This window comes from Callionymus lyra, chromosome 6, assembly GCF_982586985.1.
Source record: "Callionymus lyra chromosome 6, fCalLyr1.hap1.1, whole genome shotgun sequence".
NCBI lineage: Eukaryota > Metazoa > Chordata > Actinopteri > Syngnathiformes > Callionymidae > Callionymus > Callionymus lyra.
This window is the reverse complement of record NC_141823.1, coordinates 16,176,937-16,203,052: the sequence shown is the minus strand read 5'-3', so window position 1 is coordinate 16,203,052 and position 26,116 is coordinate 16,176,937. Positions and strand designations below refer to the sequence as shown.

The window sequence follows — 26,116 nt, the reverse complement described above, 5'->3', positions numbered from 1 at the left end:
CGTGGATGCAGATGATGGCTTAGAGGTGTAACATGGTTTCGATGTGATAATATGCTCCTGCAGTACAAAGAAAACACAATTACACTGAATAATGCCTTTTTATCCTATTAATAATTCCCACAAGCTTCACCTATATCACCTTTGCTTTAATGAACAATACCATTAGCAGAATAATTACTATCTATAATGACAGTTCACAGCAGAGCAATTAACAAAGGCCCAATCAACATTTCTCAAATTATTTTCACCTGGGATACAATTGAAAAACATTCCCATTATAAATGACTGTATCATCTAGTTCCCTTTTCTGAGGGGCCCAGTGGCCTAAATGATAGGTCAGGAGAATGAACTGAATCTGCTGGGCCCCATGAGGTCTATGATGTATACCGTAATTATCTGCTGATTCTCAAAATGGCTGTGTGTAATGAGGCTCTGCCTCATGAAGCCCTGAGCATAAATCACTGTCTTTAACTGACTTCTAGATGACCAACAACAACACCGTGCAGAAGCCAGTAGGAATGAGGGAGCGGGTTATCTGGGCAGTAGCATTATATAGCATCCAACTTGTGCTCTTATCAGCAAAGGCCATATTGTCGACCAAACTTGCTTACTTCAGACACTTTCCTGTCTCATTACAGTCACCTCACTCCGACTTATTCTGATTCCTGAATATGTTTGGCTACATTTTCTTTTTTTTGTGTGTGTAACGCCACGGAAGAAACGTCATGTTAAAGCTGTGTTTATATAGTAGCATTTAAACCGAAAAGTCTGTCTTCAGCCCACATTGACTGGCATTTAAACTACTTCCTAATAATCTGACCCAGGCAAAAACATGTTTAAATGTTTTGGCACCATCTGCTGTGCAACCATTAGCGTTTGAGCAGAAAAAGAAGATACAAATATTCAGCTTCGCTAGTCATGCACATGATGAACATGAACTTGCAAATAAAAAAATAAAATAGTTGTATTAGTCGTTTATGTAAAAGTTAGAGTAGTGTTTGTAGTTTTAGTCATATGTAGTTACTAGATATGTTTTATAGAATCGTTAGAATAAGGTGTTTGTAGTATTTGCTTGGAAAGAGCAATTTTATTCATTTATTTTCTCTTGCTTATTCACCTATTGGGGTTGAAAACCGGAGAAACCCCCTAAACAACCACCAACACACAGACCTTCAGACCGGTCAACAGCGCTCAGTTAACCTTTATATGTTTCCGAGCTGTGGGAGGAAACCAGAGTGCAACGGAATCAACTTCAACCTTTTTTTCTGTCAGGCCAGAGCTATAGAAACTACTTCAACTACGAAAAATAAAACAAAACAATATTTTGTTTCATATTTTACGATGTATTAATTAGAATCCGTTAAACAAAAGCTCTCTCCAGACGTTGTATAATCATATAAATAATTCGATTTGAATTCACTTGGTGTTTGCTGAGCCTTATCACGGGCAAGATAAATTACACTCAAATCCACACAGATGACAAATCTACTGACTCCAATTAACTTGCATGTTCCTCCATGTTGGTGTGGACATTGTAGTGTGTGAAGGAATATAACTTTACAATATTTAATCACACAACGCTTAAAATAAGGTTATATTTATTCATCTTTCTAATTCCAAATATATGTATCTTACACTAAACATTAGACTTAGAAAAGGTTCATTTTTTTAGTCCAAAAATATTTTAAGAGGCTTTAATTTTTGATATAAATCTGCATGTTTTACATGAATCAAAAAAAGCAAACAAATCTTGTGATACACAAGAATCATGTAAATAAGTGTTGAATAAATATGAGAGGTTTTCTGATTAATCAGTTTTTCTAAGAACTGAATAATGATGTTCTATTCCGCAGCTTGTCTCATCTCACATGTAAGCAGTTGGAAAATTAACTATCATGACCGTGTGTAAAAGGTACAGATTAAAGAAAAATAAATGTGCTACTCAAATTCTCAGTGGGTATGTAACGCTGCTCCGATGAACTTGTCTCCAAACCTTTCCCTGAGATCACTTTCATTAGAGGAGTAAAACATACTTTAATTAGCAATTCACCAACAGTCTATGCCTGCCAAGCTTGTGCAGTCGCAGAAGACCTTGAGTTCCCTTTAATTACCTTGGAGATACCACCATGTTCTTTAGCTTGACATCACAAGACAACATGCATTTCTTAACAAGTCTTTTTTTTATATATATATATAACGTATTCGCTGCTTGTACATCATGGTAGCTGTTTTAAGACGGTCCCAGGAGAAGAAAAAAACACCTTATTATGATAACATCATACATGTGTGTCGTTTGAATACATACTTAATCACTCATCACTACCTGCTTAAGAAAGCAAGTGTTAGTTTGTACAACTGCTTGTGTTTAGTTCATTGGCATTTATTCCATTTTCTACCAATGTTCCAGGGGGTTCTACATCGATATTTGGATTCTGTATAATAAATACGTTTCAAAGGGAAAATCAGTTTATTGTTTGTTGGTTGTGCGAGTGAGAAAATTTGCTTTACTGAAACAAAAAAAACATTACAAATAAATAAATAAATAATTTTAATAATACTGTCCAGTAACTGTAATATAATATATATATATAGTACCTCACAAAATTATTTTTGATAAAATCAATCTTGAATACATCTTAAAGTGGTCCGAACATGTGAAACCGACTCCCCAAGGCCACGCCCACTCTGTTGCAATTGGTCAGAATCGGTTGTCGGTTAGAGTCCGATAAGGTGGATCTGCTCCTCGAGGAACAGGAAGTTGGAAGTCATGAACGTTTCTCTGTGGTTTATGTGTGGATTATCGATGTTTGAAAACAACATATACGTCAGTATTATAATCAAATATAGATAGCAAGAATAACTTTATGTATGTTAAGTGTGAGACAGTAAAGAAAATGTTACCATCTGAGCCAGGCTTACATAAATATTCCATCTTTATTTCTTTTGTATTGATTTCATGGAACTCAGACAACTCAGTCATGATTAAAAAATAAAACACTAAAGAAGGATCACATTGATTTGGTTTGAATGTGTTAAGATAGCAGTGGAACATTTCTGAAAGAGTGACCTTGACCCCTTTAGAATATCAGATAAAAGATAGTCCGACATACAGACAAGGCTGAGATTTGCAAAAAGAAAAAAGCAGCAAAACCGAAGCTTATGCTATTCATCGTTCTTCAACAACATTCATGATGATCTACCTAGAATTAAGAGTGTTTTTCATGTGAACTTAGAGAAGGAAGGATTTATTTTATTTCCCGGGAAAAATATGCAAAGAAATGAAATGGTGGAAGAAAAAGAAATTGGTGATTAGAAAAACCAGAGCGCACAAGAGGTTGCTACTAACTTATTTATGTTAAGCTGTTGAGATGGCTCGGTGTGGAAATCTGTGATTATTATTCGGTGATTTGCAAAGCTTTGCCGTGATTGGCTCCTCCTTTTAGGAGGCTGCGTTAAACTTTATGTTTATGGGTCTCAGTGTTAAGCCCATTTCCACGCTCTCCCCTCTAAAGGCACTCTATTGACATTCCACTTAAGTTGATGACAGCGAGGAGGGTATCTCATCAGAAATGAAATGGAAATGCATGCAGCCTATTTTTTCCTTCTTTTGACTCCCGAAAAAAACACCAACATCCAATTATAAATCATGTGTACAAAGTTGCAGAAGGCGAGCTATGATGCACCTCGGCTTTGTTTGGAAAGAACAAAGGAAGTAGGATACATTTCAAACTCCGCCTTTCAAATCCCTTCTGGATTAAAACACATACATGAGAATATTGTTAGATGAAAAGAGTATGTGAGTCTGTGCTTAAAGAAAATTGGCGCTGATATTGTGTTTGATATATTATATAATCCATCCATGCATCCATAAATTAGCAAATAGAAAAATGTGGTTACTGAGAGGAACATTAAGGGCCGTAAGTGACGCCCATGCTTTCTCTGTTATTGCCAGACAAATTAGTGTCTTTAGACAAGTCGAACAAAATCTGGGTCAATTAAGTGGCTGAAAAAAGGCAGGAGTCCTGGGTCTTGTCTCTATTGAGCCCACCCTTTCTGTTTCCTTGTCGAGCCAAGGGGAGGCATCGATTCTCCCCAGAACTGTCCTTGTCATTACAGTCGATGCTCAGGCCCGGCCCAAACTATCTGCAACAACTGCTAATGGCTTGGAGGATTTCAGCCAGACTTGTGGCTGAATTCTAATAAGCAGATTGTATAAATGTGGTGTGCGGGAATGAGCGTGCGGCATGCTGGGGGTCGCGCAGGGAACACGGTGATTGCATTAGCAAAACAATTCTCTGCCATTCGCCGCACATTAGGAATTACATCTAAGATGCAGAAATAAGATCAAGGTGGGGGCGGGGGGGTCAACTTGTTCTGATGAAACAGGCTGTAACCATAGTTATTACAAAGGAAATGTAATCAAGTAGGCCTTGGTATTCAAAGACAAATTGAGATGTTATACATAATTTCAACATTTTATGTGACATGAGTGACAGCGGAAAACACATGGTTATGGATTGAATATCCCCGAGTGCCACGCAGTCGTCCATGAACTACACCAGACTTTGGAGAAACTCCTTTGATAAGTGATGGGCTAGTGAAGCTTCATGAAACAGTGTTATGTTGTTTAGAGGTCAGTAGGTGGCGCCATCAGTTTAAAAAAATTATGTGATGTTTCATTAGAACCGTTGTTCAAAGAAAAATAGTGCAGAGACCGCCATCTAGTGGGCTCTGAAAATAATGACACTGTTTCATGAAGCTTCGTCAACACAGCAATACCTTCAATACCGATATATATGTTTTTTGACTGGCAGTGACCATCATTCTTTTTTTACTGACTTATGCATTGTTTAGTTAGATGGCATAGTTTTCATTTAATCATAAGTAAGTAAGTAAGTAAGTAATAGTTATTTGTAAAGCGCCTTTCTAGACCAGGGTCACAAAGCGCTTTAACAATCAAATACAATACACAGAGAGGAAGATCGTTCCAAAGCTTAGGAGCAACAGCCTGGAAGGATTTCTATCCTCTGGTCTGGAATCGTGATCAGGAACCATCAGATGTAAGGAGGAGCCTGACCATGAATAGTTCTGAAAGTAAGAACCAGATTTTTACAATTGATCCCTAAAGAAACTGGCAGCCAGTGAAGAGTTTTAACGATCGGGGAAATGTGAGTTCTTCTACTAGAGCCGGCCAGGATTCTGTTTATTATTAGGCGAGACAGCTCCTTCTTGTTTAGACATGAAAATAAACTGTTACAATAGTCTAAACAAGAAGACACAAATGCAAAAATATAGACATGTTTAATTTCTTTGTGAATAATTTCTAATGCGAAATGGAAAAAGTACATTATAGACAGCAAGTATGGAGGTATTTGAATGTTTTGGTGCGTCTGTTTGGAAAACTAAGTCGCTAAATTAGTTTCGACATTCGTTTCTGCCTACGACTCTAAAAAGGAAAACAATTAGTTTGGTGAGGGAGAGTAGAAAATGAGTGAAATTTCAATTTTTGGTGAACTAACCCTTTAACAACCATTTAAGCACACACTCGAACCCTCAGGCCATTTAGACATTTAAAAGTATTAAGAAGTGCTAACAACCCACGGTGTCCATTGAGCAAAAAGCAAGAGCCAGTGTTAAAAAGTGAAGCCAAAACAGAAAAGCAGATAACCACAAGTTCATCCAGTCCCAGCTTCAGGCTGCAGAAAGAGCAGAAGTCACAAAAACACCAGACTAAAAAAAAGATTTTTTCAGAATAAAAAAAAAAAGCAAACATATTTACACGCTGGTCCAAAAAACAGCTTGAGTCTTAAACACTAATTTCACTATTGGCACACACTGTACGTTCTGATTATATTCTCGTTCAACAGTTTCTCTCAATTTGTGTTATACGGGCCCTGGTTTTAGCTGCAAATCAGCCTCATCTAAATGTTTTCATCACCCAATCATCATTTCCCAAGAGTCACTCTGATTCTTCAACCGAGTCTGGCTGGAACACAAAACTGGATTTCCAACTCAACTCAACTTTATTTATGAAGCACTTTAAAAACAACAGCAGTTGATCCAAAGTGTTGTACAAGAACATAAAAGTGTCACAAAGATAAGCACAGTTAAAAACACTGAGATAATACAACCAGATAAAACAAGTAAAAGGCACTAAAAAAAAAAAGAGCTACTGAGTCTCTTTTTTGTCCTAAAAGCCAGGGAATAATAAGATAAACGCAACTCGTTCTTACTTCAAAACCCTTGATAAATGACATCACAGATATTACATTCATATCTTACATAATCTTGTTCATTGATCATTTTCAAGATTGTACAACAACACAAATTTTAATCTAAAAGTGTGAAAAAAGTCTGAAAATTAGTCATCGTGTTGAAATCCCATCACTATAAATGAGTTATTAAGTAAAAAAAATGTTAATGTATTATTTTCATTGTTTTTATTGGTATTTGTCTTTCAGCAGTTTGGTATTAATAATGTATAGACTTTTTTCTAGGACACGTGTGATTTTTTTATTGACTGGAATAAAGGTTGACTTGACACTTTGGTATGTTTATTATTTCTATTCATACTAATTAAAAAAAATTGATTTAATATGGGTTTAACTGTGGGTTTTTGGTGATTAGGAGGATATCATAGTGCCCAAAGAAAACCAATTCAAGCACAGGTAAAATATACAAAATCCATTAAGAATTTGTTTGTCTCATTTTTTTTGTTTTCTTATTTTTATTTACAGAAACTTCCCTTCCAATATTTACAACTACACTATCTTCCACTGGAGTCTATTAAATCGAAGAAAGACAGTCAAGCTCAAATGTCAGTGGATTAGTTTGTTATATTTTGATATTTTTGATATAGTGTGACTCCAACATACCTGACTTAAATGTCAAACAATCCTAACCTAAAAAAAAAAGTCAATTGAATTCCAGTGGCAAAAGTTAAAACCTTCAGGTGCATGTGACGCTGGCATCACTCAGTCGAAGTGTCCAGGATACGGAGATTTTCCATCTCCCTCTCGCATCGTCTCCATCCATCTTCCTCTGATCCTCCATCTAGTCAAACGTCCTTTGTTCAGACGCAAGAGGAAAAACTCTGCTTCAAAAGGAGCTCGACGAATTGAAGAAGCAGAAAAAAAAACTGCTGCGTTTAAGTCAAGTGAGGACTTGCGCCCCTTAAGGCTGAATAATTCTCTCACCCATATAAGTCCACTTTACAAGGCTCATGCCCACTCCACCATACCCCATTAAACATAACACGAGACAATGAAGGTTGCAGTCAGACCGTTACATGGAGTGAGACGTTCATGCTACGCCCATGTCATCTCCTATAACCGTGGAGGAAGAAGTCCGAACACTCAGTACCATCAAAGCCAGTCAAGCAAAGACTCGCTCAGACAGTACAAGATATGTTAATCCCTGGAAGATTTTTAAGTGATACATGAGGACATAAGGAGTGAAAGTCTTCTCTTTCCTTGAATTTTTTTTTTTAAGTGATTTAAAATGTGTCCAATGGGGAGTTCAGAACCGATTATAATCTTCTTTCTAATTTATATTTACATCATATTTGCTTGTATTTGCTGATCATCTACATCCCTTTTTTTGGCAGCACATAGTTAAGCAGGAGGTTCTGATAAGTTCTTGATTGCATCCGAGCTTTTGATCAGTCCAGCGAAGGTTTCTGTTTTCAAACAACACTGATTCCGTTGAAAATGCTGATTGTTGGTGTAAGCAGTACACACTTAAAGTAGCACTTGATGAGGAAAACTTCAAACCTGATATCAAGAATAATTTCATACTTTTTTTTGTTTCTAGGACCCGGGGAAGACATTCGACCTCAATCTCTGGTAAAGTCCAAATCATAGTCAGGTCCACCTAAAGTCAGATTTGGACTCTTTTGTCTTTGTAAGCAGTTTTTTTTTTTTAGACACAGCCAGAGGCAAGAGTTTTTTGGTTACGTGGCCTCGACATCTTAGCTCAGATTCGATGATGTGGTCCTGTTAGCCCGAGGCCTCCCCGACCCAAGTGGATGAAATGAGTTTCCTCTGCATGTGGCAAACCCTCGGTGAACGTCTGGTCGTCCATGGGAGGTTCGGCATATCGGGAAGCCATTTGAGGTGGTGTGCCACCTGTTAATGGTAGAGACCCTCCGGCAGAAACACTGGATTATGTCCTTTATTTGTCTTTGGTCAACTCAGTATTGCATGCATCACCAACTTTAATTCCATAACTATATAGATGGATAAGTGTTGGAAATTTTAGGTGTGTTGTAAAATATCAATAGGACAATACATTTTGGATATAGTCTACTGACTCCTTTAAGAAACATCTTAAGACGTTTCTATTTGTTCAGGCTTTTTTTGGAACTCCTGTGTTGTTCTCAGTATTATCTTGATCTTTAAAGTATATACTTTTTTGAGTATTGTTTTGATTGTTTAAGCGCTTTGTGACCCTGGTCTAGAAAAGCGCTATATAAATAAATATTACTTACTTACATTTTATTTTATTTTTCTTCACGAAAAATTAAACTGTGCTTTATTGCTAAAAAAGAACCTTTTTTATTTTATATATAAATATATATATATTTTTTACATTCATTTTTTCGGCTTCAAAACCACGTAATTTTATTTTTACCTTTGTAATTTAATATTTTACAATTGAATGAATTGTGTTAATATAAAATAATTTGATTTATGCTTAATTATTATTAATTATTTGACAATTAACGGCATTTGTTCATTATTGTGTTGCAATTACCCGTCAGGCCACTAGATGGCTGCCATTATTACGTCCTCCGCAGCCAAAAGTACAATGATATCCTTTGAGATATACATTGTTGTTCCTACAGTATCACAATATATTGCATTGTTGCCTCTGTATCGTGATAGTATTCCAGATACTTGATAATACACACCACTAATGTATACATACTATACATTTTTATATACATATACAATTTATTCAAGTCGTGATTAAAAAGACCATAATGCACTGCTTTAGAAGAAACACACTATACAACCTATTGAGTAATTTAATTAACACAATTATCTAAAAAAAACTGCTTTATTTTACTTTCTTTACTTTTTCCATATTTGCTTCAACCTTCAACCAAGCCTTTTGCAAGTTTCTCTAGTCATTATTCGCTTAAATTATCCACAACATTTATGTCACGTGTAAATTACCATGACCATTACATTTCTCAATGAGCTGCTTGAAAAAAAAAGTTTATATTCCATACAAAAATGACCAATAAGTCTCTCTGTCATTTGAATTACTGCCCCAAAGCAGCATTTTAAGTACCCATCTAATGCCAGAACTGTGAAGAGAAAGTGTTTATTTAACAGTATACAGTTGGCTTCAACTCACTCAAAGTCTGTCACCTGTTCTTGTTGCTCCATCATAGCAAATGCAATCCTAAAATCCATGGCTAACGTTTGCTCCCATCCTATTTCTCTTTTATTCCGGGTATTCATATCGGAAATTAATCATATTATTGTAACATCGTTGCAATGATTTGCTACAGGATTTTCCAGAACTCTTGTAGTCACAGCTAGGTTTTTAAAGTGGGACAGTACTCTCACGGTGCAGACACGAGCCCGACCATCGGACGGTTCTAGTCAATTAAACTTTCATCAATTAGTTGAGGGAGTTCATGGATGGCCTCCGTCAGTGCATCAAAAAGCAATTCATGTTTGTTTACGTGTAAAAGTACGTTTATGTGGGTTTATCACAAGCAGAGAGAGGGGAAAATGATACATATTTTTTCAGCACTGATAAACAATCCCAGGACTTTTCTCAAGGCTTGGTCTTCAATTATAAAGCAAATTAATTGACAAAAATAACGTGTAGTTTAAAAAGAAGATTACATACAGAAAACCAAGAGGCTCTTCTTCAGGTGCTATGCAAGAACATCTACTTAATACCTAAAAACTACCTATTAATTGTACTTGCAAAAACTAATGCTATAAATCTAATGTATTTAATTGAATGCCAATTAATTATTTCAACACGGTAAAAATTGAGATTCTTAAAAAACAGTATTAGCTGTATTGAAAAGAAAGAAAATACACAGGACTAACTACTTACTCAAACCTTTCATGAGAATGCTGTTCATTATTTTTCATTTTAAAAATCTCAACATAAACCCTTTCAAAATGATAAAAAAAAAATGTATGCCTTAAGATCCTCATTTGATAACTTAATAAAAAACGTTTTATCTGAACACACACACACACACACATATATATATACATTATATATATATATATATATATATATATATATATATATATTGTGGGAGGGGTCACCCCTCATTTAATCATTTAATTTTTGATTCTCTTTGATCAGAGATGCACTTAGAAGACTGGATCCAAATGTTTATCAAAATAACAGAGCTAACGTTGCATCATCTGTGACAGGGCCGCTGGATATTAGGCAGACATGCAATGTGCAACATTTGCTAATATTGCGATACCAGAATAACTGCCAAGACATCAAGTCAAATTTGCATACGCAGTTGAAATATTTCATAACAAATATAGCAGTTTTGTTTACAAATATGTTTCGACATTCATGGCAGCTATTCAATGCAGATTTTCACACGTGCCAATAGCAAGGACCGGAGTCACATAAATGCTATTTAAATATTGAATTTAGTAAGAAGGTGAAAAGGCAAGAGAGATAGAGCTGGTACAGACTGAGAATCAATAAATAATGAACTAGCTCTACCAACAGTAAATGGAGCTCAGGACATGAGTATATATTGATGGGCTGTAAAATAGTTTTTACTTATTCATTCACTTTCTATAACAGTTAACACGATTCTATTTTGCTGCAACATGCTGCGATTAAGACACCAACAAGGGATTATTTACATTAATTAAAGTTTTCACATTATTTAAGGACACATCAGATGTTTAAAAACTTTTCATACAGTTAAATTAAATTCCATTTTAAGTGACGAATCAGTAAAAATTGATCTCAGGTTTTTTAGAATTTAAGTAAGAAAAAAAAAAAGAAAAACAGATTTCAGCGAACCAACATTTAGTGAACAATGTCTGACAGCGGCATAGAAAAAATTGAATTTATTTACTATGATGTATTAAACGAGTAATTCATTTTACAAGTAAAATACATAAATATATATATATATATTAATTTGTTTGTTGTTGTTTGTTTAATAAATTAAATATTATGTAGACAGTCCTAAGGACATAAAGCCAGGAAAGAAAAAATGATAAAAAATATTATTATATTATTCAATTATTATTATATATATTACTATTCTAATTCATTTTAAATGAATAAGAACTAAGACTTTTATTTTATTCAAAATATACATAACTAGTTTAAAAAAAAAAAGGTTTTGATTAAGAAATGAATTAACAACAAAGCAAAATTGAGCAAATTCTAAATTCCCAACTCTATGAGGCATAAGTCGCGCTCACACACTCTCTCACACACCTTGGGAATTGAAGAAGAAAGTTTTGTGTCACATTAAATCCCCATCCACAGAAAAGTAGCAAATCTTCTTACTTCATCGTCTGTTTAAATCTGATTACTGAAGTACAAACGAAAAACGAGGGAAAATAAAACGATTTTTAAGAGACTTAAGTTAAGTCCCTGCAGTCCCGGTGTGTGTTGGTGTATTTGATAAAAAGGCACGGCGTTGACGTGTTAGATTCAAGGTTACATTCTTCGTTTACAAAAAGTAAGTCATCTTTTGTAAATAAAAACAAAGCTTAACGTTAACACAAAGATTAACCATCATTCCGAGGCTCAAATGTCACTAATTTAGCTGAATCAAAACACATTTTAGAAGAAGCATCTGCTAACTCATCTCAGGGTTGCCCCGAGTCGCCCGCTCATGAATATGTAAATCATCTTCGAAACCTAAAAGAATCATCCTAAGGCTTTAGGCCAAAACAAGCCGGCGATAAATCGCTGAACGATAAGGAATAATACTACAGTGGATTCCGACGAGTCAACACAGCAGGGCTGCGTAAAAAGTAATCCTCAATTAAATCCACGAATGCAGGGATGTTATCTGCCCTGGTTCAGACCCAAATGTCAGTCAAAGTCAAGTGTGTCAGCAAAAGGTAACGGTCAAGATTATCTTCGGAGCAGCTGACGCGCCAAAGACAGCCGACACTGTTGTTCCTGTTAGTGTCATCAAGGTTTATAGCCTTTTTTTTTGCAGGTCTCTGGGATTTTCAGGATTTTTGGGTTCTTGCTGGGAGTCATGAAGTGAAAGAAAAGATTTAATAAGTCAGCAGTGCTGCAGTTTCAATGCGCTCATCACTCTACAACTGTGTCAAGGAAGCTCTCGCTGTACCTGCCATCAATTTGATATCGACCCGGCCGTCGTGTCTTCTTTAAAATCTAATAGTACACTGTTGAAGTAGACGACTATTAAACTTTTATTTGACAGCGCAATTTGCAGTTTTTCGTGGCTTAAGGCGATGTCGTGTCTGCATCTGAATGAAGAGTTTATTTCGCTCTTTTTTTATATCCACTGACAACCAACGTAAAATAAATAGAAAATATGATCATGATTTTTCTTATTCATTTTCCGTCGGATGCCAATTGTTTCAAAGACGTTTTTTTGCTGCTTTTAATTTTAAATTACATTTATTATAAAAAAAAAAGGCGACAAGCATCATTTTAAAATACATTAATTATATAAATTAATTATTCTAATAATCATCAATCAATCATTACATATATTGGATTGTAAATTTATATTTTTGACAACTTGTGTATAGTATTGAAACAACAGCATCGTTACTTGTTTTTTGGTAAAAACAAGTCAATTTAACATTGATTTTAAATAGCTCTGTATACATTTCCCCCCCAATGTTTCCTATTTTTTTTGTTTTCAAATCATTTTATTTTCAACATAGATCTTCTTTGGTCAATGAAGTGTGTGTAATATAAAATAATAAACATTTTTTATTTAGATTTAACTGACAAATATTTGTTTATTTTGGTGTTGCAATTAATAATACATAAGTCTGCTAGATGGCAGCCGTCATTAGATCCTCCACAGCTTAAGGAACAATTAAATCGGGCGAGATCCCATCAATGACTAGATGACTAGAGGACAAGAGGATACAGTCCACTCCTCCACCTTTTAAAGTTGATATTATGGCATATTTGGGGTTTCAGTTTCATTCAATCAACCAAAAGAGAATGGAACCATCACGAGACATCACTAAAATTCAGTGTCTACAATAATTGTTGAGAAAATGATGCAACGAAATATATCTATTGTGAGCTGAAAATATGAATCTCGTTGTGAGATAACTGTGTCGCTACAGCCCTAGCCTGATTGTGATGTTGTCATTCCTCCTCCTTCACCAAACACTGTCAGCAAATTCCTTCAACTTCAGTTTTTACTCTTATTAAGAGTCTGCTCCTTAACTTATAGTAAACACTGGATTATTTGAAGGTCAGGATATCAACGTATAAGTCAATCAGCTTTAAATATGAGCAAACCTTCAAAGTACAGTTGAGTACAGAGTCCATTTACATGCATTACTTATCTCTAAAATGTATTGAATTATTAACTATAATCAAACTATATCAAATAATATCTGAACATTTAAAACATAATTTGTAATGTTACAGATACACCTAAATAATTCCAACTATTTTAAAAATTATTTACCTGCTCCCCATGGGGCCATAGCCAGGTTTGGAGTCTATGTTAACAAAAATTGCGATCCCCTAAAAAAATCATCATATTCTAAGTCATTTTGTGATGTTATCTTGTTTTTTAACTCGTGTTTTTTTAACTCTCTACTTTAAATATCCTGATGCTAATCCGTAGTGTGTTTTTCCTCTTGTGTGTTTTATTTTATTTTTTACTTTTTTTGTTTTTATTTTAATTTTATTTTATTCTATTGTATTTTGTTAATAGTGTTAAATTTCTAATTTTGTAAATAATTGTATATTTTTAAGATCTTTTTTATTTTATTTTGTATTATCTCTTTTATTTTTATTTTTATTTTATTTTATTCTATTGTATTTTGTTAATAGTGTTAAATTTCTAATTTTGTAAATAATTGTATATTTTTAAGATCTTTTTTATTTTATTTTGTATTATCTCTTTTATTTTTATTTTTATTTTATTTTATTATATTGTATTTTGTTAATAGTGTTAAATTTCTAATTTTGTAAATAATTGTATATTTTTAAGATTTATTTTATTTTATTTTGTATTATCTCTTTTATTTTTATTTTTATTTTATTTTATTCTATTGTATTTTGTTAATAGTGTTAAATTTCTAATTTTGTAAATAATTGTATATTTTTAAGATCTTTTTTATTTTATTTTGTATTATCTCTTTTATTTTTATTTTTTTCCTGGCACTTTATTTTTTTAAACTGCGCTGTTGTAAAAGTGTGTTTCCCCTCTGGGGATGAATAAAGCTTTTCTATTCTATTCTATTCTATTCTATTACCCTTTAATTTGTATTGATAGTATTCATATTAGGATAAATAAGCTACCATTCTGATATCGATGTGGTTCTTTCAGTCGTCATTCATGAGTCAACTCAACCAATAAATGCATCGACTAACTGAAGTCACATTTGGTCCAGCATCCTGCAGCAGCAGTAGAAGCTGAGCAGCGGTGGGACGAGGCTATATCAGAGCAGCCAGGGAAAATGAGGGATATAAGAACAATGAGTTTCAGAACAATGTGCGGAGCAGCCGAGCTGAACAGCTGTCCTGGTCGAGGCAGAGTAGCTCTTTGTGTCTCTGCCGCCCATTTAGGAGATTAACCCAAAATATCCCCTGTTTTTGGTGGGTAATGTCACCGTCGCCGAGGCTGTTTTTTTCTCTCTCCTTCTCTGGGGGAAATGTTTTTTAAAGGACCCTGCTCAGAGGCCAGCTCTTCCTAAACGCTTTACATGAGGGATTTAACCTCCTACTTTTGCCAGCAGTGGCATGGCTTGTTTTGAAGAAGCTGACCCTAAAAGATAAAAAGGCATGAAAAAATTATAAAGCCGCAGGAGGATAAGGTTTTAGGGGTGAGCACTTGTGTTGCGGAAGTGGAAGTGTGAATAAATAGTGCAGCAGAAAAAAAGAGATCCTCAAATTCAATGTCATTTGTCCATTTTGTCCATTACGCTGTTATTTATTGATGCTTCCTGGAGGCTTTTTTTGAAAATGGCTTGCATTTCAAATGTCATGCCGAAAGCATGAATATAATCAGATGCTTAACTGGGGTTCACTCAAATTGTAGTATTGAATGTTCCCGTCCATCCTTGAGTGCGCCCTGAAGGTAACGAGAAAATAAAAATCTGGTTGGAAATGCCGCAATTTTTTTAAACTCTACAAAATAACATTTTGAGGTTGGTCATGAGGTCCTACTTCAACAGAATGCGGGTGCTATTCCGGCCAAGAAGCACATCTTTTTCTCATCTTCTTACTTGAATTGACATTTGTGTTCCAGCGTTCTCAACCCTCGAATGAATCAACACAGAACTCTGTGGGTGCATTATTCTCGAGGTTCTGAGCAATCAAATGCCTGAAGACAGAAGGCTATTGATCAATGAGATGGCTACTTAAATTGGCCTGACAGATCAAATTGAGGTAAGATGGGATGAAATCAAACGTTTAAAAAGGCTGGAAAACGCTGGAAAGAGGACATCACATCTCCCTAATTAAGGGGCTTATTAACTATGATCCCATGAGCAAGTACTGAACACATAGTTATCACAGAGGGTCAGGCAAAGGATTGATGGGACAGCTGTTAGGGGATCACTTAATAGTGCTCCAGATAAACAAAGATATTATTCATTAAAGTTGACCTAATGTGAACCTCTAACTCTCCTGACTCGCATGTTTTAAATGTCCAAGTCTTCCTCTCCAAGATGCAGTAAGTCCCTCATCATGACCATGTTTTAAAGAGATTTCTTTTTAAAGTTCTCCCTCGTCTGAAATCTCGGCGAATGAGAGGTTACGAGAGCGGAGTTCATTTTGAAGTAATAATGTCTTCACTCCTCCTCCAGCCAGTTGTTATCACAGCTTCTTTGTTCAGCGAGTCCCTTTGAGGTGCAGACTTCTGGGATTGATGATGCGTGGTGACGACCCACATTGCTTGACCAATCACAGCAGAGTGTGGTTATAGAAAACAAGATTTCATCTCGAGAAAAGTTTTAGGGGCCGAAGCACATGTAACTATTTAAAATAAAAGAGAGTTTTGTACAAACAAACACATATTGATGAGTAATAATTTAGTTGCCCTTTAATTACGGTGTCAAGTTGGACTTGTGGCTACACTTAGCGGCACAATTACACAATATTTGTGCTTATCTTCGGAAAGTACTTAATAAGGATGTAAGGCTTGAAAACTATAAAAAACATGTTTGAATTTATTCATTTGTATTTCTCACCAAAAAATGCTGAGAACACCTTTAATTGGCCATTCATTTTACTAAGAGTGGATGATGTGCTGATGAAGCTTCATGAAGCAGTGTCATTATTTTTAGAGCTTCACTAGATGGAGGTCTCTGCACAATTTTTCTTTGTTTTGAACAACTGTTCTAATGAAACATCACATCATTTTTAAACTCATGGCGCCACCTACTGACCTCTAAAAGACTTGACACAGTTTCATGAAGCTTCATGAGCCCATCACTACCAACAGAGAAACACCATCTATTTTCCCATTTGAAAGAAACAAACCCTTGAAACCATTTTTTTTTTTTAGTTCAAACTGGTTCTTGCCCTTTAAGGCTGATTTCTAATTAGAATAAATAGATGTGTTTTTCAAAATTAAATCATAGTTAATTAACAAATGAGACCAAAAGAACAAAATACGTTGATATTTAAAAACATAAAAACAGGAGGATTTACTGTAAAAGAACATCTTAGTTGCAATTCTCCAATCAAACTTTGGCCTTTTCCACGCAGTCGTTCGGCATTCCAGAAAGCTGCAGGTCTGTTCTGCACCATCAAGTAGTTTTCTTTGAGCAATGCAGCATATAATCAATGGATCCATGCCTGGAGTGCAGAACCGTGAAATGTAGACAGAAATGCATGTTTAAAAGCCAATCTTTAAAAAAAAAAAAAAATAAAGGAATCCCTGTTTTGTTTTTTTTAAGAGTGATGGAATTGTGAATCCACTTATGCATGTTAATGTTTGAATAGCAAAATCTGTCAAAATGGGTTTGAAAATGGATTCACTCGGATGGGAGACTGCCATGTTCGAGCAACCTTAAAATTGCTTTATAAAAATGCTTCCATCATTGCATTGCAGAGTAATGAAAGGAGTATGAAAGGACCAGGCTTGTTTTGAACATTCTGAACATGGGTCAACCTGAGTAAACAAACATCTTGCATAAACACAGTGGGATGCAGACAATCATTAGACGAATCCAGTAGAGTCAACATCCACATTTTTGCTTTTAAACTCCCACAGTATTTCTGCCTCTACGGCCTCAGTGGTGTGTGTCCAGCCCGACACAAGTCACTGTGATGGTTTTGCTAGAAAATCACAAAGGCAGTTCCACATAACGACTCTCATTTCTCTATCTCATTAGGATTCTACCTGGAAGAGAGACGGAGACACATTTCACTTAGTTTGGTTTCTTGTGTCTGCCCACAGGCCTTGAACTCAGTAATTTTCTTGTTTTACCGCATTTTAAATCCCACATCGGAAATAGAAAGCAGTAGCCGAGGGGGGGTCACTTTAGCAGCGGTCGAAAACAAAAAAGCTACATGCAGCCTCCAACAGCAAATGTTTTCTAGGGTTGATTATTTCTCCAGGATTTTTCCTTTTTTCCCTTTCAAGGAAAGCGATTGAAATAGTAAATACAGAGAGAAAGTTGACCACCCTTTGACGGCACAGGCGGATAAAGCAGTGCCAAGACTCTGTGCCTTGGAGACGCTGAACTGTTGATCCCAGCGAGGGACGTGGTTGGATTGTAGACGGGATACTTTGAGGACCTCTTTAAGTCCTCAGTAAGAGGAGAAGGTTCAATAATAACGGGGGCTGTGGTTTCTGAGGGTGGCAAAATAGCTTCTCAGATGGCCTATGTGTGGAGGAGATTTGCCCGTGGTATGTCAAGGCACTATATTTTGGAGCGGTCATGGTTGACGCTCTTGTACAAAACTGTATGAACAAGGTGCTGGTCGACTGGCAAAAGGGGGACCAAAGAGTGTCTTCTAACTACAAGGGACTCGCACTCACTAGGACTATTCAGTGGTAAGCGATGTACCCCGAGAATATAGGCTACCAAACTAGTTAACTGGTGAGTCCTTATAGGACCAGTAACCAGTGTGTGGTTAGCATTTTCTGCAAGATAGATATACTTCCAGTGAGGGTTGTTAGTGCATCAATGACGGAGAAGGTGTTGGGGTTTGTTAGCTCCTGCAGGACAGGACCTTCTGACATCAACATTTCCGGATGCCTCCTAAAAAGGTACCCCTTGAGATCGGCTTGGTACTTTACCAATAGACTTGGAAATGGTTCCCTAGGAGAATAAAGTCCGGCATGGCCTGATGGATAGAAGGGAACGATCTAATTGTTTGGGAGTGCAAAGTTCTTTCAGAGGCCATGGTATTCAGGTACACAGAGAAATGAAAAGTGCTTGCCTCAAAATAACTCCTGGGTGATTTTGAAAAACTTGTTCTTCGTCATAGAAGTCATAAAGGTAGGTTTAGTGGAAGGAGGTGATTTAATTTGGTTGGTATGCATTGAAACATGCAATTTTTTATCACAAAAAACTGCAAACATTGTATTAGGACATGAAAAGTACTATCTGTGCCAAAGTTATGGCTTATGCTGAATATGCAATTTGGAGCTTTTATACACAGCAAAATTAAATGTATATAATTACCAGCTACTTTGTGATTAATCAAATGTCTGCATCATAACCATATACCTCAAATACATTCTAAAATTGACAAAGAAAAACTTGGAATAAATGTATAGATCATTGGCTGATAGTGAATATGAAATCCTTGTGTTGGTATATTTTGGCATTTATTTAGTTTAGTTTTACATTATACATGTTTTAATAATATTGATATCTAATGATAATATTCAAATTTAAACTAACTCAACATTTAAATACAATTTCTTGATTCAAATGAACTCACTAGATTAGATTTTTATAGGATTTATTCTAATTTGTTGCCGTCATTTGATGGTCTTGTGAACATTTATCGGATTCCATGTAGTTGCACAAAGTGGGCCGATGCCCACACACGAATGTGGGAATAATGTGCAGATCTGCCATCACTGTCTTCCTCCTCTGAGATACTTAATGCCTAAATCTCTTTCTAACTGGCAGGGAATCACATAATTGGCCGTGGTCCATTGGCTCATCCGCGTGTGTGTCCTCACACTAACAGCAGATTTTAATGAATCAGTTTTACAGTGTTTAGAGCTTCTGGCTATAAAGAGGTCACAGAGGGAGTGAGCGACTGTGGCCGGAGAGAGAGACGGAGAATCCGAAAATAACCATAGTCAACAAAGGGATGATCACCATGTGATGGGATTTCATCAAATATATTTAACATTTACTCTTCGTCAGTTACACACTGTTACTGTAACTCTCTTTTGCTAATCGGCCTTGAACAAAACAACAATGTGCTGCACACGAGTCACGATGTACTTTAGAAATGAGTAGTAGAAAATGTTTTTCAAATAAATTATACTTTAATAGATGGAACGTTTTATTAGCACAAGAGTGATTCTGTTGAATTAAATTAGAGTCAAACATCATTCGTCGGGATCGTCAGTTTCGATTATAGATGTGGTTCTTGGACAATTTACTGACGGCAAAAATGTGTGACAGAAATAATGCTGCTTGTATTTAAGTACATTAAATAATTGTGCTAAATTATTTGTCCTGGCTTTTAAGACAAATGTTTAAAACAATACATTTTTAAAGGAAAGCTGAGGATAGATATAAAAAAATAGAGCAATAATGGTCAGCAAAATGTTTTTGTGAGAAGAAAAGTGTGATTTGTTTGTGTAAAAGTAGGTGAAATCACACCACTTCTCACTTAAATTCTTCATTATTTAGTCAGTAATGTACATGGAAGGAGAGATCATTTACTCACCATGTGGTCCAGGGGCAAAAGGTTAAAGGACAGTTTAGTTCCTGCTTTTAAACACCTGTATGACACCATAGGTGAGGTCATTAGGTGCAACCATCTCTGGGGGGGAAGGTGTAGTGAGTGGCAGCTTCAAATGTCTAGTTCAATATCATGTCTTTTATTTCCAACCACAGATTGGTGCAATGAAGTTTGTTATTAAATAGAGATGTTTTGATTAAACATGATATGACTAGCATGAATACTTATATTTTATAGGAATACATTGGAGTTCCCCTGCCAGATTGGTTCAGACCAGGTGTAGGTAAACGTTCTCTTTTTTTTTCTTTTTTTTTGTAAATACTTTTGGAAACATTGTATTTTTCTTACATTTTCAACAATATTTGTTTTACTTCTTGACCCTGCCTTAGGAGTCTGCCTGGTACAACTTATCGAGTCAGAACAGCCCTAAGGCAATTTTTTGTTTACAGATATATGTATTGAATTACAAATTAGTTCAAACGAACAAAATGTAAATGTCCCAGGAAGTATGAGTCTGTTTTTGATATGGTCTTTTTTATTATTAGAGGCTTGACATATCTTTATGATCTCTGTGTTTATTGTCCTCTATCAAACAGTCAACTAGCAAATTACTGTCTTTAACATCAGTTTTACTCATATCAAAAGCCGCTGTTGTTGACGTCCATAATCTCAGTTACTTATCTTAAACAATAACATATTTATAGTTCAAAACATCAACATGGATGTTGGTTTTGACACATTTAAAGAGGAAATAATGTAAATAATTATAATAAAGGGGAGCAAAACCTAGTGAGAGTAAATTAAGACAAAATGACAGAAGATAAGTCAAAATGTATCGTTTAAAAAGGCTGAGATGAGTACAGTTAACTTCAGTTCTCTTGAAACAGTTGATGATTTGAGACTCATGTTCTTTGCTCATTTGTTTCCTCATCTTCTCTCGCCTTCTGCCTCGACGGCTCTGAGCACCCGGACGACTCCTGGAAGCCACTTTTTTACATGGATCTCCTGCTGAGTATTCACTGTTTGAAAGACACTTACAACTTGAACTCTGATTCTGATCACACAACTGAGTTAAAAAAATAAAAAAAATCTAAATGTTTTTAAAGTCGGTGTCAACCTGTCCCCTTGAGTTAACACCAAACAAACAGGAAAGGTTTCTTTCCCCCCCTGGCTTCACCTGCTGAATAATTAACAGTGATCGGAGTGTTCCTTCTTGATAACCTGCTGTCTACTTTTATCCGTCTGTTGAGTCAATTAAAAAACGTGCACCATCCCCCTACATCATGCTGCTTAATCTTTATTTAAGACTATATATAAAGTGGGGAAACTGAAGTATCTGATCAAGTGTTTCGGGGACGCATTTAAAAATTACATCTGTTGAATCTTGTTTGAATCTTCAGCGAGAGCTGGATTTGTCGGCCGAACACTCGAGGAAAAAAAAAAAAAGAAAGAAAGAAAAAAAAAAAAGCCCATCACTTGCATCTGCTGCTTGATAAGCGTGACACATAGCAGGGAAAAACGTCGCCTCTGCACTGATACAAAGCTCGACTCACAGCGCCGCCAACTTCACTGATTTACCGTGTCGACTCCTCTGATACACCATGTTCTCCACGTTGGCCAGGCAGTTCACATCAACAGCTTCAAACCATCCACGCTGACAGCAGCGGCAGTCGGGGTCTGCTCTCTGGCTATGACGCAGCTGTCAATCAGCTATACCGCGACGTGTGAGTGTGAGAGTGTGTTCGTGATGGAGCTGCTGCCAACATAGGAAAAAACAGCCTCATACTTTCACGTCTTTCCACCATTAAATCCCTTTTTCACGGTCTGGAAATATTTCATTTTTGTCCAATATGTGTCTACATTTTCTCCACTATGTTCAATTGTGCATCAGATACTTTATTATAATTATTATGATTGTTTGAAAAAAACACTTATAACACATGTTTATGTTAAAATAAAGAATAAGTGCTAGTCATAAAAAAGCGTCTCCAAAAAGTAGTTTTTTGAACAGACTCGAACAGATGCAGTTCTAGTCATTTACATTCTGCTGTATTTAAAAGTAGTCCAGGGAAAAGTGCGGCCCGGGGGGGGCCACATGCGGCCCTTTGACACTGGTTATGCGGCCCATGTGAGGTCTGACTAAAACTGATCCGATGTAGAAAACATTTTATTATTTGTCAACTCTAAATATAATTTTTTTTAATTTATTTTGGAAGTTTTCCCTTTTCTACTTTGTCTTTTTTGTAAATTTGCATTCTCCCTTAAAATACTTTGAGTGAATATTGGCATCACAATCAGAAATAAAATGGAAATAACTTATCTTTAAAACATATATTACTGGCAAATTGGGGTTTATTTTGTATTTCTCTCAATTTAGTTCTTTCTTCATTTTTTATTGTTTGTTTTTTTTTCTTTTGGCTTCTGGGTTGACGGTCCATTACAACCGTCACATTATACAATGTGGCCCCTTTGTTGCGCACACCTGGACTAGTCCCAAGTCCCATCAAAAATCAAACAATAAAGTATTATAAGATTCACCAGGAATATCAATGTCCACGTCAGGGTGTTACTGGCCATTGTTTCCACCACTAGAACTCAAGCACAAGAAGAAGAACAACAACATAAAATAAGCATATACAGAAGTGAGTTAGAGAAGAAATAAATATATGTATTTTATTATTTAACAGGGACTTATTATGACTATATTTAATTCACCCAAATGAATGGCATAATTTGACACCCATTACAGTTTAAATTGAATAGCTAGAAGGTGAAAGTCTACACATATATAGAAGAATGCAGTAGCAGTATCGTAGTAGTATCGCTGGTCATCAAAAGAAAAGAAGACATGTCGGCCATTAAATGCTTTGTTTTGTCAGTGATGACAGTAATTCTGGCAGCAAAACACTGAAGATCCTGTCAAGATCTTCCCTGACATCTCATGATATTCTTTGCACCAAAATGATTATTTTTCTTTTAGACTGTCACAATATCAAAGGAGCTTTTTCTGGCCTTGGCGCTGCAAGAAAGACTCAATAATGAGATGGAAATCACCTCATGTCCTTAAATTAGATCAGGCATTGTCTCGATTTTGTATTGAACTTTTATAGAACTGTCAATAACACATGCAAATGACTCAAAATGCCAGGCAGTAGAAACACATACATATTCAGCGTAACGGTGGAAAAAGCTCTTCGGCGGAATGAAAACGATTTGATCTAATGGAAGCTGCAAACCATATATGTGTTTAAAATACATTTTACACGCTGGTCGGCCTGTTTATTTTTTTGACAAATATATTAACTGACAGTTGTTTGGCACAGATTTGACATTCAAAACAGATGGAAAGAAAAGAAAGTCAAACAAAAGCTAAATGTTGCTGCAAATATCTGAATAATTGATGACCTAATGAACCTCAAAATAATAGAAACTACTATTCAAAAAAAATGTTTACCATTTAAAAATAAGATAAATAAGAGTATTGCTTGTCGTTTAATAAAGTTTAAAATTCTAAAGATCTACCTCAATGCAGTTGATTTACTGCTTGGATCCTGTTTTAAATGAGATTGTCTTGGAAGACGACGTGACTTGATGTGAAGCAACATGCCTGGATTTTAAAGATTTATTTTTGTATCTATTGAAGCGAGTTTTCCTTTGGGACTACTTGTTAACGGGAGAAGATATAGCAATAATGATCCAGCCCTGTCGGCTGATACATTCTCGCTAATGCAAACACGCGCAGATTAAATTTCCACCTGGGTGACTCTCCTGGCTGAGTTCCGATGATTATCCGAGCCAAACCACCTCCGGAGGTCTCTGTCTCAAGTGGGCAGTTCTGTGTCTTAGTAGAAAAAGCCATTATGTCACAGCCCCCTGAACTGTGGAAGCTCTTTCTGTCAATGTGTCTTGGACTCGTCTGGATCCCTTTTTTTTCTGGATTTGTAATGGTTTCTTTAACTTGTCTTATGGCAGCTGTGCCTCCATTGGTTTCGATTTCACACTGTCCAAGGATAGAATGACTGACCAGTGATATCAGCCTCATTGAAACGTTTCACTTTATTTATGGTGGATTCATGGGTTGACGTTATTATGTGGTAACAAAAGAAACCTTAATATACCTTTATAACGACAGCATCCCAGCTACATAGGGCAAGAGGCAAGGGACACCCTGGATAAGACAATTAAAAGTAGTGATGGTCTGATGAAGCTTCATGAAGCAGTGTCATTATTTTCAGAGTCCACTAGATGGCGGTCTCTGCACTATCTTCCTTTGTTTCAAACAACTGTTCTAATGAAACATTGCATCATTTTTCAACTGATGGCGCCACCTACTGACCTCTCAACAACATGACACTGTTTCATAAAGCTTCATCATCGCAACACTAACTCAGAGTCCTAAATTAAACATGTTACAAACGACTATGCCGCACTGAAAAAAAAACCCTCATAAAGATCAATACAAAGTCATTCATAAGCACGACTGTCAGGGTGTGTCTGCACAGCGAGTGAAAGACTTGAATACTGAGTTTGTACTGGAGCACATATTATTTTTTTCTGATGTAAAGCACAAGTTTTTACTTCTTCCTTGACCTTTTCCAGTTTCTCTTGTTCGTCAGCTTTTTTCCTCTCATACGTCTCTGAATTATAAAAATGGTTTCTGTTCACTGCAAATACTACCTGAAAATAGTGAGTTATGTTTTTATGAATTAGTAACATATATGATTTGAAGTTTTAAAGAGAACTTTATTTATATGAGCAGGATCTCATAATTCTGTCTGAAAGGTAAATAAACCTTGAATAAATCCACGATTAAAAGTGTGTCTTGATGAGAGTTTATAGAAGGGTTCTCAAACTCAACTGGCTTGGGGGCCACCAGGTTTTTTTTTTTTTATAAGTGTTTTAATTTGTGGCGACTGGGACGCAGACTGGTGGTACTTTTCTGTAAGTCTTCAACAGATTAAATTTACATTTTGGTGTTCAATTCATTATGGTTTGTGTGGTTTAATATTAATTTATGCACTTACACTTAATATTTTGTGTGCACAAGTGCGTCCCGATGAGCAGTGTGCAAAAATTGAGTACGCAATGAGCACTCAATTGGCGCACTCAAATGGCCAGAAAATTGAGTGTGGATCGATGGAAACTTTCCACCTTTAACGGCCGCCATCTTAGTGACGTAGATGACGCTTAACGGAAGCTACGTCACTGACGACGACACAACTTTGGAGCAGATACCGGCGTAAATATCTCAAGAAAACACTAATTTTACAGCAAAACAACAAAACAAGAGTTATAACAAGATGAAACACATCTTATTAATTTGTTTTATTTGGTGAAAAGCACTCTGAAAGTTGGCGATAGGGTGGCCATTAGCGTTAAAAAGAAGAAAAAGCTGTGGAGTAATTTCCGGTAAGTGCGTAGCGGCAATGTTTGATTTGAGACAGTACTACTCTGTTGGAATTTGATCAGTGCGCAAGTACTGTCTGATAGTGTACTTGTAAAGCAGTGCACTTAGAGAAGTGTGTGATTTCAGACACAGCAGCGGTCTAATTATATGTGTTGAAATCCGTCCCATTTTTCATAGTCAAATGTATATTAATTGATATTTATTTCTTAACCATCTGATGTTGAACAAAAATGGAGTCTCTTGATAAATATTTGACGATAAATGGTCGGCTGCAGAACGTCATGTTACGGAGTTCACGTCCACTGGTTTAACCATCCACACTAAAAAAAAAAAACACATTTGCAGATGATACAGTTCTGATTGATTATCTCACCAGCAGAATTAACGACCCTCCTTCATTTAAAGAAGCTGATATCAGTAAAATAGTCTGATGTCATCGATGGTGTCCTTGGATGTCTCGGTGTGGCTTTAAAATGAATGAGATTTTGGCAATAAAACCAATGACATTAAAGATAATGCAAGAGCATTACTCAGGCCGAGTGTAGAAAATAACCACAGTGGCAGTTTAGCAGAAAAAGGTCACAGGGAAAATGACTTGACTCATTATGGAGCTCC

General features: G+C 35.9%; 1 protein-coding gene across 4 annotated transcripts in view; it reads right to left on the bottom strand.

The window, feature by feature from the left end:
- Positions 1 to 26,116, bottom strand: part of pcdh9 (protocadherin 9) — a 198,510-nt gene that overhangs the window by 131,704 nt on the left and 40,690 nt on the right. The gene's annotated exons all lie outside the window — the stretch shown is intronic.